The sequence below is a fragment of the Urocitellus parryii genome, chromosome 2 (genome assembly GCF_045843805.1).
Source record: "Urocitellus parryii isolate mUroPar1 chromosome 2, mUroPar1.hap1, whole genome shotgun sequence".
NCBI classification, from domain to species: domain Eukaryota; kingdom Metazoa; phylum Chordata; class Mammalia; order Rodentia; family Sciuridae; genus Urocitellus; species Urocitellus parryii.
The window spans coordinates 197,465,873-197,480,193 of NC_135532.1; positions in this window are offsets into that span (position 1 = coordinate 197,465,873).

Genomic DNA, 14,321 nt, shown 5'->3' on the forward strand with positions numbered 1-14,321 from the left:
ATTGGTAAGCTATTTAATTTAAAAGATAATTTGGGAAAAATGGTTTATTTATGTTGCTGATTCTTCCCTTTCTATGATGTGATGTAGCCCTCCACTCTTTTTTCAAATTTTTACCTAAGCACATATGTTCAAGGAAAAAATACTTTTCGATAAGACCTTAAAATATATCTTGGTAGATTACAAATACATTCTAGTTTATTGCTATTGAGAATATTTTTTCCTCCAAACCCAGTACTCCATACATTTTTCTAGTTTGATTCATTAATTTTTTTTTCTTTTTTGTGGTTGTAGATGAGCAGCATGACTCTATTTTATTTTATTTTTTTATTTTTATGTGGTACTGAGGATCAAACCCAGCACCTTACACATGTAAGCCAAGCATTCTGTCACTGAGCTATACCCCCAGCCCTCACTGATATTTAAAAGTTGTTATTTCGTATTTCTATTTGGATACCTAATTCTACTTCCTAATTCATCTTCATTTTTTTTTCAGTCAACTTGAGTTGGAATTCATATCACATAAAGTTTCATCACAGATTGTACAAATGCTAGACTAATTTATTTTTCTTAAATTATTGTTTCAATTAATAATGTAAAAAGCAATATTGCCAAGTAGCAGTAAATATCCACATATTAGAAATGAGAAACGATTAAAAAATTAGAAAAAATTTCATCTAATTTCTGTAGGTGTGCTTATCATGATAAGAAAATTCTACTATTTGTAGCTTACTAATATAAATTTTATTCAGAAATTAATGGGCCTTGAATAATTAATTAAAATTTTTACATGTTGGAAAGATAACCATGTTTGTTCCTTCCTTATTCCTTATTATGGATTCTCTAATCCATAATTCTGTGGTTTTTTTAAAAGCTAAACATTTCTTTGATACCTAGGTATGTGAGTCATCTTTCTACAGTTGTGACCTCCCTTTAAAATCACAGTGGAAATCCCCATGACCCCACAACACTTGCATTCTTGCAAAACTAGCACCATGTGGATGGTGCCATGGTCTGCTTCCAGCTCAGATAGTCACTGGGCCCACGTGAACCACAACTGCAGCAGCTTCTGAGTGCGTAGGTGACTGAACATGGTCAAATTATGCCTGGAAGAAATTGCTTCCTAGGTGTTCCTTTCAGAGCAAGGTGCCACAGTGCTCTCTTCTGAAAGCCAAGACTTTCAAGGGAATCTTCAGTTCTGTACTCTTGAACTTGCAGTGGGTGGGACTTACTGATTCCTGAGGTGCCCTCAAGGTATCTTTTCTATTATCTCAGATTAGACTAGATTGTTTCTCTTTAATGATGTGAATCTCTTCAGCAACCACACTTTCTTTCTTGGGCCCCATTTTTTTACTGCCTTCTATTCTGGCAAAACTGAAAGTTTTCCAAATCTTTTGGCTCTCATTCTTGATCCTGATTCTCAATATAAATCTGAAAATATAGGAAGCAATATCTTTAGCACTGCCTGAATACTGTGCTGCCTTGAAATTTCCTCTGCCAGATTCATTAAACTATGCTCCCCACAAATTCTTAGGGAATAATCAAAATGTGAATAAGTTCTTTGCCAGAATTTAACAGTAGCCCAGTTTCCAATGGAATCCCATTCCCATCTGAACTCAAGTGTTTACTGTCTGCAGCATTTTTTTTTTTTTTGAGCTCACATCAGAAAAACCCATTAATCTCTGGTTATGACATTCTAATGCTTCTCTTGTCTGCATCTCTAAACTTTTCTAAATTTCTCCTGTCAACCAATTCCCAAAACTTCTGAACCACATGGTCATGTATATTCACAACAAAAACCCCACTCCTTGGTATGAATTTTCTGTGTGATTTATCATTTCATCCCACAACACAATATATTTTTTTAAAAGCAACCTAGAAAGAGGAAAGATTTATTTTAGTTCTTGGTTTTAGTCCATGGTCATCTGGCTCCATTCATTACTGGCTTGTGGGAAGGCAGAACATCCTATGGAAGAAGGGTGTGGAAGAGCGAATCTACTCACATCATGGTGGTGGTAGTGGACAGGAGACCAGGGATAAGATATGGTCCCTGAGGGCATTCCCTCAAGGATCCATTCCCTACCAATTAGATTCTACCTCCTACAATTTCCACAAGCTCCCAATAATTCATTCAGCAATAAATTTTTCAGTTGATTAATCCACTGATGAAGTCAGACCCTCATGATCCAATCAATCAATTTACAAAATCCCTACTTCTGAATATTGTTGCATTGGGGAACAACCTTCCACATAGGAGTCTTTGGGGAACAATTTGTATTCAAACCATAACACTACGTAATTTCACTGCTAAACAGTATAATTTTTCTAATATGCTCTTGTATTTGGTTTGTGAATTAGTTAAAATACTTTAGGCTGACACTATGTACAAATTTCTTTTCAAATAAGAATCAAGCAGAAGGGGAAATATGTTAGCTCACAAAACAGAAATTCCAAGTTGAACATACTAATAACTGGGTGAGTTCTATAATATAATTAATAACACAGTTCATCTTTGTCATTGTCATCCTCAATGTGGTTGTAAATAACATTTCTAATAGTATATTTCAGAGATGATCTAGAATTTAACTTTTACTTATGCATTGTATGTTTAGGTTATTTAAAATAATTTATACTTATGAGCTATATTCAGAAATGCAAATCTGGATTGGTTCTATATTTTATCTTTTTTCTTTAATATCTCTAAAACTAGAGAAGTAGAAGTATAGGATCACAAAAATTGAGCAATTTAAAGCTTTAATCTGCAAACTATCTCACTCCCCATCAGCAGCTGGGCATTAGTATTTCTGTCCCATTGTATATCATCATCACTATTGAATTCTGACAATAAAAATAAAAATTTAAAAGACTTGTGTTTGTAAATATATATGTATATGTGTGTGTGTGTGTGTATGATAAATATATTATTCCAATACTTAAAATTCTTTAATATCATGCCCATTCTACCAAATTTGTTCCTTAGTAATTATGGTGGTTCAGAAATTTTACCTCTTTTTATTATTTTTGGGATAAATCTTTTTGGTGAACAGGGAGCGTTGAACTAACTTTGGGGGAGAAACAAAAGAGTGGAAAAGTACCTAAAAGCAGAGGATGGCAGAGAAAAATAAGAAGAACCTAAGAGTATTTCTAGGGATTATGTTTCTGTCATGGTATCTGACAAACATAAGTAAGGGATTTGATGTATGTTGAAATTATTTTTGATTGCATGGATTATGTTTTATGGTCCACAGCACCTTTATGAGATTGAACCACATCATTTTTAAAAAGCTTTTTATACATGTTTTGATTATGCCCAGCATGGCGATTACTAAATCCAAGATAACAAGTCAGTTTTTGCCAGTATTTTAATGTTTACTCTTCACTACTCAGTTAATTCTCATTTCTTATCTATAATGAGGATGCTTCTTCAAATTCCCCATCAGGCAGGACAATGAAGCATCTGTTGAGTAGCCATGTGAGTTTTTTTTGTGTGTGTGTGTGTGCTGGTGCTATGGTGAGGAAATATGAAGAATATATTAGAAATTCTTTGGAGGGGACAGACTCACACTTGTATAAATGGTTATTTGCCTACTCTAAATCTATTCTCCAATTTTTCCTTCCTAATAGAACTTCAATTTGTTCATTTCTTGATGGCAAAACTACCTTCATTCTCAGTTCCAATGGTGGTTCATGACTAAGCAACATGCATGTGCTATTCTCTTAGTTAATAGAATCTTGGCTCTTCAGACTCACAGAAATGGCCACATTTCATGGGTGAAGGAAAGGCTCCCTTCTACTAGGCATTCATAGAGAGGATATACCTTTGCTAATGAGAAACAATAAGAATAACCAACCTTCAGATGAAGCCAGAAATATAAACAGAAGAGCAAAGAGATAGAAAGAACTTTATTACCTAATGACATCATTGAGGTACTAAATGGATTATTCATAACTTCTTGTTATGGGAGTTGGGGATTTTTAAAATATTTTGAGCTTCTGTTTCTGTTAGTTACAGAAACAAATAATATCCCAACTGATAAAAGCAATTAATAATTAAAGAACAAATTTCTGATAATTCTTACAGTATTTTCACCTAGAAAACCTCTATTTACTTATACATAAATATATATTTTCTAGGGTCTGTTGTTATTTTTAGTACAATGGAAAGTATTAGTTTTCTTTCCAAACATATTTGCTTTTATTTTAGAAACAGATGCTTTTTTGCAAACCTACTGACATCTTCCTCTCTCTCTCATATTTCTCTGCTTAAATGTTGCAGTTTGAAAGTTAAATATAACCTGAATATTCATGTGAACAGACTTGAAAGATTGCCCTTGTTCATCTGAATATAACTTGATTATAACATTGATTCTTGATAAATTGAAATTCTCTAATATCATGAAATTTATTAGTGAATTTTTAATAGTCAATTAATTTGGTAGAAAAAATTATTTTAATGTATGTGTAATTGATTTCTCTGTTTGGATTTAGATGATCTAATGGCTAAAGTTGACATGTTTGTATTTTTAATATCTGTTAGAAGCATGATAATCTGATTAAAAATTCCACACACCTCTTAATATCCCTTATTGTTAATTTTACTACAAAAATGTTAAAATAGAGAAGGTCAATTTGCTAAGTCACCTATAAGGAATGACAAGGAATGTTTCCCATTTGCAAAATAAAATTCAAAATTGCAAAATTCACTGGTCTGAAAAAGATTAATTGCTTTTATGCAACAGATAAAACATACAGAGTGCCAAATAAAACCTCAAAATGCACAAAAGCAATCATTACTTTGCTTTTCATAACCTTGTGTTTCCACCCAATAAATATTCACCTTGATGCTCCTCCACAAATAATTTGCATTCAAGAATGAAGGCAAATGGTTCAGAGGAAAGACAGGACTGTATTAGTGTAAGGATTGTGTTTAGAAATCATGTACTTGTTAAAGTTATCCAATAATATATTTGAATTTAGCTGAACAACCTCAAAGACTTATTCTTTCCTGTGCTACAACATGGAAACATATATGGTGAAGAGATTGGTTTTACACACTCAAAGGCTTATCTGCAAGGAAAATGAAAGTGGATAATGGATACATACGGCACAATCTTTCTTCCTATGAAGGTACAATGAACAAAGATGATATCCCTAGTATGGGTGATGGGTTAAAATATTATGGAAGCAAATAAATGAGTGGATAAACAAATGAAAAGCCTATTGCTTGTGAATTTTCCAATGTATTTATGGAACGTTTTACTTCATATATTTTGCATATGGCAGTGAAGAATTTGTTTCAAGTGGAAGAATCAAAAGCCCATGTTTAGTCTCTTATGTTCACCATGGAGTACCTTGTGCTTAACATGATGAATGAACTGAAGAACTACTCCAGGTGCTTGGATATCTGCATAAATGTATGCCAAACATATGCCAAAATGCATATGATGACCGCAAGTCTTTTTTTTCTATAATACCTATTGTGGATGACATTCATAAAGGGAATATCTTTTTATGGATATTTCCTCATGTTGACAAAAAATATATGATCAAGAAGGTAAAACACTACAATAACTTGTGATTACAACAACAATTAACAATATATGGTTTTAGAAGAGTATTCCAATGTGTTTAAATATCTTATGTTCTTATAACCCTATTTACTCAAGCAAAAAACACAATGTTTTATTTTTAAAAAAACAAAATTAACCCGATGTTATTTTAAAATGATTTACATACTTGATTATTATGTACATGATTTTTTGGTCACAGTCTTGAATGGTGCTGTTAATCTATATATTTGCATTAAGTACTACAGAGCAGCCCATTTTCTTGAATGTGAGAGCTCAAGACCTAAGAATTGCATTTGTATTAGCAGGAGTCATGATTTTGTTTTAGTGCCTGACAGTGACTCCGTTTAAATAGTCTTTACCTAAGAAGTCGATGGTTTTCAAAATGTAATCCAAATGTTTTGACCTTGCTATCACTGCAAAAATGTATGAAATGTAAGGAAAATTTAGTCCTCAATTTTCTGATTCATTTACTCATCAAACGATCTTATTAAAGCCACTTCATATTCAGGAAACTTCTTAGCAAATTATTTCCAGCTTATTTCAGAGTTCCAGGAAGTTGACACTCCCTAACCCAACCTAAGTCCCTGTGGATTCGACTCAGTGTATAATTCGGAGCACACACAGGTTTTATTTTGCTACATTTAATGGAGAGGTAAGTCTCCAAATCCTCCCTAAAGGATTTATTGTAAGCAACTAAAACAAAAGTTCTTTCAGTTATTCACTTTCTACATCTTATCCTCCCTACACATTAAAAGGAATGATTCTCATTTTCTTATTGCTTCTGGAATTATGATTCTTAATATTTGTTTTAATCATTCACACTATTTAATTTCATAACATTCAGTATGCTCTACATTTCTTCATACTCTTCACTGGGGTGAAGTTTTCTTTTTTTCTTTATAAAATAGTATAAATCTAGTCTTTTTATCTTCTTTTGTTCTTAAAGTGTAACAAAGAATGGTTAACTGTATACATAAAACAACCTGATTTAACTGGTGCTGGGGGAAGAAAGTAAAGGTCACTTAACAATAGGTGGAATTCCAAATTGAAAACAATATGATGAAAATAGATGAAATAAAAGTGGGGCTGGGGTTGTGGCTCAGAGGGAGAGCGCTCGCCTAGCACATGTGAGGAGCTGGGTTTGATCTTGAGCACCACATAAAAATAAATAAATAAGGGTATTATGTCCAACTACAACTAAAAAAAAGTTACATAAAAAAACAGAAAATAACATAAAATAAAAGACATAATCATTGGACTAAGGTGATCTGGAAAGGGTTTGGGTTGTATGTTTGCAGAGAATATGTGTATAGAGAATTGAAAGCATAATTTTATGAACTGTGAATCTATGATTTTTAGGAAAGATGAGGAGAGAGATGAAATGAGACAACTTGTGATTTACCAGAGTATTATGGGGGTGTGAGGTCCTGGATTGCCCCAAATTAATTACAAACAGACCATATGGGCTCTCATCATATCTTGGCTAGCTAGTAGTGTTAAAGACCACTAGAAATAATAACAACAGAACATGCTTTCTTAAAATGTTTTGGATATACTGTAATTTTTTAAATTATCAAAAAAGTGAATATTGAACAAGACAGAAATTTAGAGGCATTTTGTGATTATTGGAATGACCTTGTTTTTAATCATATGCCAAAAGCATACTCCAGGGTCTGGAATATGAGGAATTTCTATAGGGAATTTCTACAAGCCTGAGATTCATTTTGCAGGGGAATTGAGGTGGTGAGTTCAGTTCCTTTCCTTGTATCTGCTTCTCTGTACAGCCTTTACCCCATCTTACTGATGCATATTTGCATAAAATAAATGCAGAGATCTTAAAAATGTTCTATGAGCTTTGACAAATGTATGCTGCCAATTATTCAACACTCATCAAATGTAGATTACTTTCTCCTAGAATGTTCTTTCATACTCACTTCCTAATCATTCCATTCTTTGCCTCCCCTATTCAAATTTACGGTTCTGACTTCTGTATTGAAGTATTTTGCCCTTCCTAGAACTGTATACAAATGGGATTATGCAGCATATAGTTATTCTGCTTTTCTTCTTTTGATCAGCATTTTGATATGGGGTTCATCCATGTATATAAGTGGTTCAGTCATTTTAATTGCTGAGTAGTATTCTATTTTGTGACAATACCAAGTTAGATAATCCAGTCTACACTTAATAGACATCAGGATTATTTCTAGTTTGTTGTACCTATTATGAACATGAACATTCATGTATATGTCTTTTTTGAATGTCCTCATCTTTTAAGATTAAAAAGAAAATGTCTTTGTAGTAAATTGAATAATGGCCAAACTACATAGTCCTAATCCCTGGAGTTTTAAATTTGACTTTATTTAGAAAAATAGTCTTTACCAATCTAATCTAATTGAGGATTTTGAAATACAGAATGCTGTACTATCCAGATGGTCTCTGAATGCAATCCCTATACTTTCTAAGGGAAAGACAAAGGGAGTTTTGAGAGAGAGAAAGGAGAAGGCAACATGGGAGGCAGAGTTTAGGGTGATATGACCTTGGGTAAGGAGGACTTGGTGCTGCCAAAAGCTGGGGGCAGGGAAGAGATTCTTCTCTAGGGCCTCTGGAAGGAATGTACCCTTGCCAGGTCTGTAATTTCTAGCTTCAAGAATGTGAACTAATGCATTTCTGTTATTTATTTATTTATTTGCTACCAAGGATTGAACCCAGGGCATTTAACTACTGAACCACATCCACAGCCCTTTTTATTTTGAGACAGGGTCTTGCTACTTTGCTTAGGGCCTTGCTCAGTTGTTGAGGATAGCTTAGAACTGGCAAACCTCCTGCCTCATCCTCCCTAAGCTGTTGAGGCATTTCTGTTACATATTTTAATTAGTTTATTAATTTGAATTAGGTGTAAATGACAGCTAAATGCATTTTAATTCATTGTACACAATTGCAGCACAACTTTACATTTGTATGGTTGTACATAATGTAGCATCACATCATATGTGCAGTCATACATGTACCTAGGGTAATGATGTCCATCTCGTTCCAGCATCTTTCCTGTCCCCATTCACCCTCCTTTCCTTCCTTCCCCTCTGTTCCCTTTGGCCAGTCAATGTTCCTCAACTTTTCCCAGGCCTCCCCCGTCCCTGTCTCCCTGTTCTGGATCAGCATCCACTTATCAGAGAGAACATTCAGCCTTTGGGTTTTTGGGATTGGCTTACTTCACTTAGCATTTATATTCTCCAACTCTATCCATTTACCTGCAAATGCCATAATTTCATTCTTCTTTAATGCTGAGTAATATTCCACTGTGTATATATACCAGAGTTTCTTTATCCATTCATCTATTGAAGGGCATCTAGATTGCTTCCACAGTTTAGCTATTCTGAGTTGAGCTGCTATGAACATTAATGTGGCTGCATTACTATAGTATGCTGATTTTACGTTCTTTGGGTATAGATTGAGGAGTGGGATAGCTGGGTCCAATGGTGGTTCCATTCCAAGATTTCCAAGGAATCTCCATACTGCTTTCCAGATTGGTTGTACCAATTTGCAATCCCACCAGCAATGTACAAGTGTGCCTTTTCCCCCACATCCTCACTAACATTTATAGTTGTCTATATTCTTGATAACTGCCATTGTGACTGGTGTGAGATGAAATCTTAGAATAGTTTTGATTTGCATTTATCTAATTATTAAAGGTGTTGAACTTTTATATATATATATATATATATATATATATATATATATATATATAAATTTGTTGATTGAGTGTAAGACACAAATTTTGTAGCAATTAGTTATAGCAGTCTCAGGAAATTATTACATCCTTCCTGGTCTCTCTTGCATTAATGGCATTTGATTTGAAAATGAAGATACCTTTTTAAAAAATTAATTAGTTTTAGTTATACATAATATTGGTGTCATTTTGACATAATTATACAAGTAGGAACATAATATCCTTTAAATTTAGTCTCAGGTGGCTCTCCCCTTTTCCCCTGTTCCCTTACCTGCATTCCACTGATCTTTCTTGTACTTATTTATAGTTTTTTTTTTAATTATTGCCTTTTGGATATATGTAAAGGTGAGATTCACTGTGGTATACATGTGCATAGAAAAGTTAAGTCAGATTTATTCTACTGAAATTTTGATACTTTTGGAAACAATCTTGCTTAGGAAAGGGGACATGACTTTTCATGCCTATTCTCAACTTTATTGAATTAAAGCTTTAGATAATTAAAGATGGGTGCAGTGATGCACACCCATAATGCCAGGGATCCAGAAAACTGAGGCAGGAGGATCACAAATTTGAAGCCAGACTCAGTAATTTAGTGAGACCCTAAGAAACTAAGGGAGACCCTGACTCAAAGTAAATTAAAAAGAGTCTGGGGATATAGCTCAGTGGTAAAGTGTGTCTAGGATTAAATCCCCAGTACAAAAAAAGCAAACAAACAACCTTAGATAATTAAAATTAATTTTATTGACGCTAAATATATTTAGTAATGATTAAGTTGCCACATTGTTTTATTTAGAGGGAAATCTTTCGGGGCTGGAGTTGTAGCTCAGTAGTAGAGTGCTTGCTTAGCACATGTGAGTTTCTGGGTTCAATCCTCAGGACCACATACACATGAAAAAAAAGGGAAAAGTTTTTGGCATGGTCTATTGTTTCTTAGTACTAAAGGTAGAATTTGATATCCCCAGAACCAGAGGATTTTTTTAATGCCACAATACACTGAGGAAAAATAAAATTGGCAAAAATTTGATTTCAGTAATCCAACATGCGTGTTTGTCTACCACTCATACTATTTTAATTTGCCACCACTTTCTAAATTCTCACCAAAATATTTCTATTAGTTTCACTGGGAGACTCTGCCTGTTCATCTTTAGTTTTAACATTAAACTTATTTTGGCAACCATAATTAAACATCTGCCTTCTAATACTGTGCGTGTAAGTGGCGGAATGAGTTGGGAACACAGATCAGGGAGATCCAGTACCTTGTCTGGAATCGTTTTTCATTCAGTGGTAAAATAGGTTTCAATCAATATGCATCCAATAACTTTTACAAATGAAAAACACCCCCTTATCAAATATTAAGGTTAACAAAAATATTTTTTAAATTCACCTTAATATGTCTATTTTGATTCAGATTCAGAAAAACAAAAAAGTAAATCTAAGAGTTGAAAAACACATACATAAACATCAGAGCAAAATATCCAGAATTCCCTCACGTCTACTACATGCTTTCATTGTTGGGCTCCATGAAACTGCATGCAGCATCAAGCAAAGACTTCTTCTCCTCCCACCCACAGGAGGAGATTAAACTCAAGGCTTTTATCTCAGCCCACCAATGACACTTTCAGGCAAATATTATTATCAGTGACTGAACTTGCCAAATTAATTGTCATTTTTAAAATCATATTTTGCTATACTTGTATTTGATCCCATTGAATGTTTCAGCTTGAAAGATTTTATCTCTGGCTTCCATGAAACCACTGAGGTTAAAATGATATAGTAGTTTAGAATTTGCCCACAATATGAATTCAGTAAATGTTTGTATTTAAAATTGATAAATAGCCAGACACGATGGCTCACACCTTTAATCCCAGCAGTTTGGGAGCCTGAAGTGGGGGGATTGTGAGTTCAAAGCCAGCCTCTCAGCAACTTAATGAGGCTCTAAGCAACCTGGCAACACCCTGTCTTAATATGTAAAATAAAAAGGGCTGGGGATGTGACTCAGTGGTTAAGTATCCCTGGTTTCAATCCCCAGTACCAAAACAACAAAACAAAATGAAAAAAAAATTGATAAATAATTTTGCTAATTTTATTAGCCCATGGTTTCTATACATAATATGATATGCTTCCAAATATGAATAGAATAAAACACATGCACCTGTTAAAACATAGATGAGAACATTTGATAATTTTAAGGTGCTTTGTTATTTTTCTTCTAACTCTGTAATTTTCTGAATAAACCAATAGTTATCTCAATTATATACAACACAATTATTTCTTACATTTTCTGCTTAACAATAGATTTGTAGACAATGTTAATTTATGTTATATTTTAATTCTTTCTTTGTTAGATTACCATTAATTATTTTGCTGGAAAAAAGAAATTGGCAACACTTGGTATTTAACCCCTTATTATGTGTTAAGTCACATTTCTGTTAAAATATGCAGTTTTATTCCAACTGCAGCCTCATTATATGCTTGATTAATTTTCATTATACTAATATGGGATAGTGTAGTGTTCATTCTCCTTTAAATTCAACCATATCCTAAGTGATTTACCTGTTCCAAATCTTATTGCCTTGGTGTCCTTTGCATTGTATTTATAACCCCAAACGAAATAAAACTACTTTTAAAATATTAGAAATACCTTAATCTTTAAAACCCAAAGATGAAAGGCATTTATACTCTTGGTCTTCACACTATTTTTAATATCATTCCATATTTTAAAGTTTTCAAATCTTTAACAAAGTAGTAATAATTTTTTTAAATGAATGACTTTATGTCAAGACTTTTTTAAAAAGACTATCATTCCCAAGTAATTTGGATGAATTTCCAAAAGAACCTGACTCAGGGTCAGGGTTTGAGAATCTGTTGTATCTGTTTCTTGAGAAAGTATAGTGCCCAAATCCTTGTATTTTATGTTTTCTAACATGAGCTTCAAATAACTTGGCAAAATTTATTTGAAATTTGTAAAATTTACTATATATTAAAGATGTGAAGTAAATATATAGGAGTATAATGATTTGGCAATAATTAATTGACTCTCAAATTATTTTGGGGGGGGGTGGGGTACTAGGGATTGAACTCAAGAGCACTCAACCACTGAGCCACATCCCCAGTCCTATTTTAAAGACAGGGTCTTACTGAGTTGCTTAGTGCCTCACTTTTGCTGATGTTGGCTTTAAACTCATGATCTTCCTAACTGGGCTCCTGAGCCGCTGGGTTTACAGCAGTGTGCCATGGCTCCCAGCAACCCTCACATTCTTATCCTCATTATTGGAACATTACTATATAATAAATGGGCATCATGTATCCTTCTGTTTTAGTATCCTTTAGACTAAATATTATGTAGAATTTGGGTCAATGATTCATTTGTTTTTACCACATATTTTGGTTACTTTTTCTCCTAAAAAATAGAAAGACACAAAATCCAAGAAATGGGATGCTTAACACAGGACAGAGATGAATGGAGCTCCCAGGAAGTTAGAGAAATAAATATAAATAAAACACTTTTGCAACATGGCAGAAAATCAACCAAGCCAAACCTAAGCAGAGAGATGGAAGATTAAAGAGAGAATATCACCAATGGAATCAAATGTGGATAGATTTGTTTTGGGTTGTATATTAGGAAAGTTTAAACACCTAAAAAGATATGAGGATAAATGAGTAGAATAAGCAAATGAAAACTATGGTAGTTATCAATGTGAATGAAAAATTATAAAAGAAAGAAAATGATGATTTTTGTATCACAGAGATTATCTATAAATAACAGTTACAAGGACAAAATAATATAATTTTCAATTGCTATTTTAAAGTATAATGATGCATTAAATTTGGTAGACATCAGGCAAGGGTGTGTGTGTGTTTGTTGAATATGTCTGAGTGTTTGTGTGTTTGTGTGCACAAAATGTGGAATATGAATAGAGTTAAATATTTATCTCATGAGATAGAAAGTAAACTGGAATTTAAAATACAAGAAAAAGCAATAAAATCATGTCAGACTATAGCTATAAAAATGTCAGGAAAAAAAAATAACTGAAGTGTTAAAAGTGTTTGCTTCTCTAAAAAAAAAAAAAAAACCAAAACAAATTCTTTGATGTTAAAAACATAGATTCCAAAAAATAGTCAATTTCTATAATTATTAAAAATATGTTCATGTGAATATCCTAATGTTTTTATTGAGATATTCACTGATGGGTGAATGTACAATGTTTGCTGTCATGACTGGGAAATTATTTGTTTTCCAGACCAGGTTCTGTCTATTAACATAACAGAGTAAATTGGGGCTTTTATTCTCTGATATCTTTACTTAATGTGTTATAGATAGTAAAGATAATCATTATATAATATCAGCAGAACCTTTATATATCTTAATGAAAATATTTTCATCTATGTTAACTCTTCTGCACTAAAATATAAATGTGTAAATGTTGCAGTAATGATTATTCTTCCCATTCATTTTGACTAATTATCGATCCTTAGCTTCCTCTCTGTTTCTTCTTCCAAACCAAGTGTTTGCTGTCTGTACTCCATAGAATGAGAAGATGCATAGACCCCCTTTTCCAATTTCTTTTCACATTAAATTATTCTTTAGTTCTTCCTGTGTTACTCAGAGGTTAATAAAAATGATTAAAATTGTATCATTTTTGAGTAACAGTCACAATATGTTTAATTCATTCTCTGCCAAGTTTTATCACTTTTGTGCAACTGGCTATAGCAATTATATCCAAAAAATAATTGTTCCCTTTGGAATTATATTGCTTTACCCTTTGGGAAAATCTGTAGTTTACACCAGTGATTCAAAATAATCTTTATTAAATTCTAAAATATTTCTGACAGCTTAAGTTCCCAAAGTTATTAGAGTCACTTTTTTATTGTACCCAAGCTAGAACTTAGATTTAACCCAAGATGTAAATGGCTTTTCCTAAAAAATATCAATTATTTAATAAATTTGATGACAAAATAATCCAAAAGTAAATAATAAATGCAGCTTTAACTTTCCTCTTTTTATAGAATATTGCAAATTCTTACTT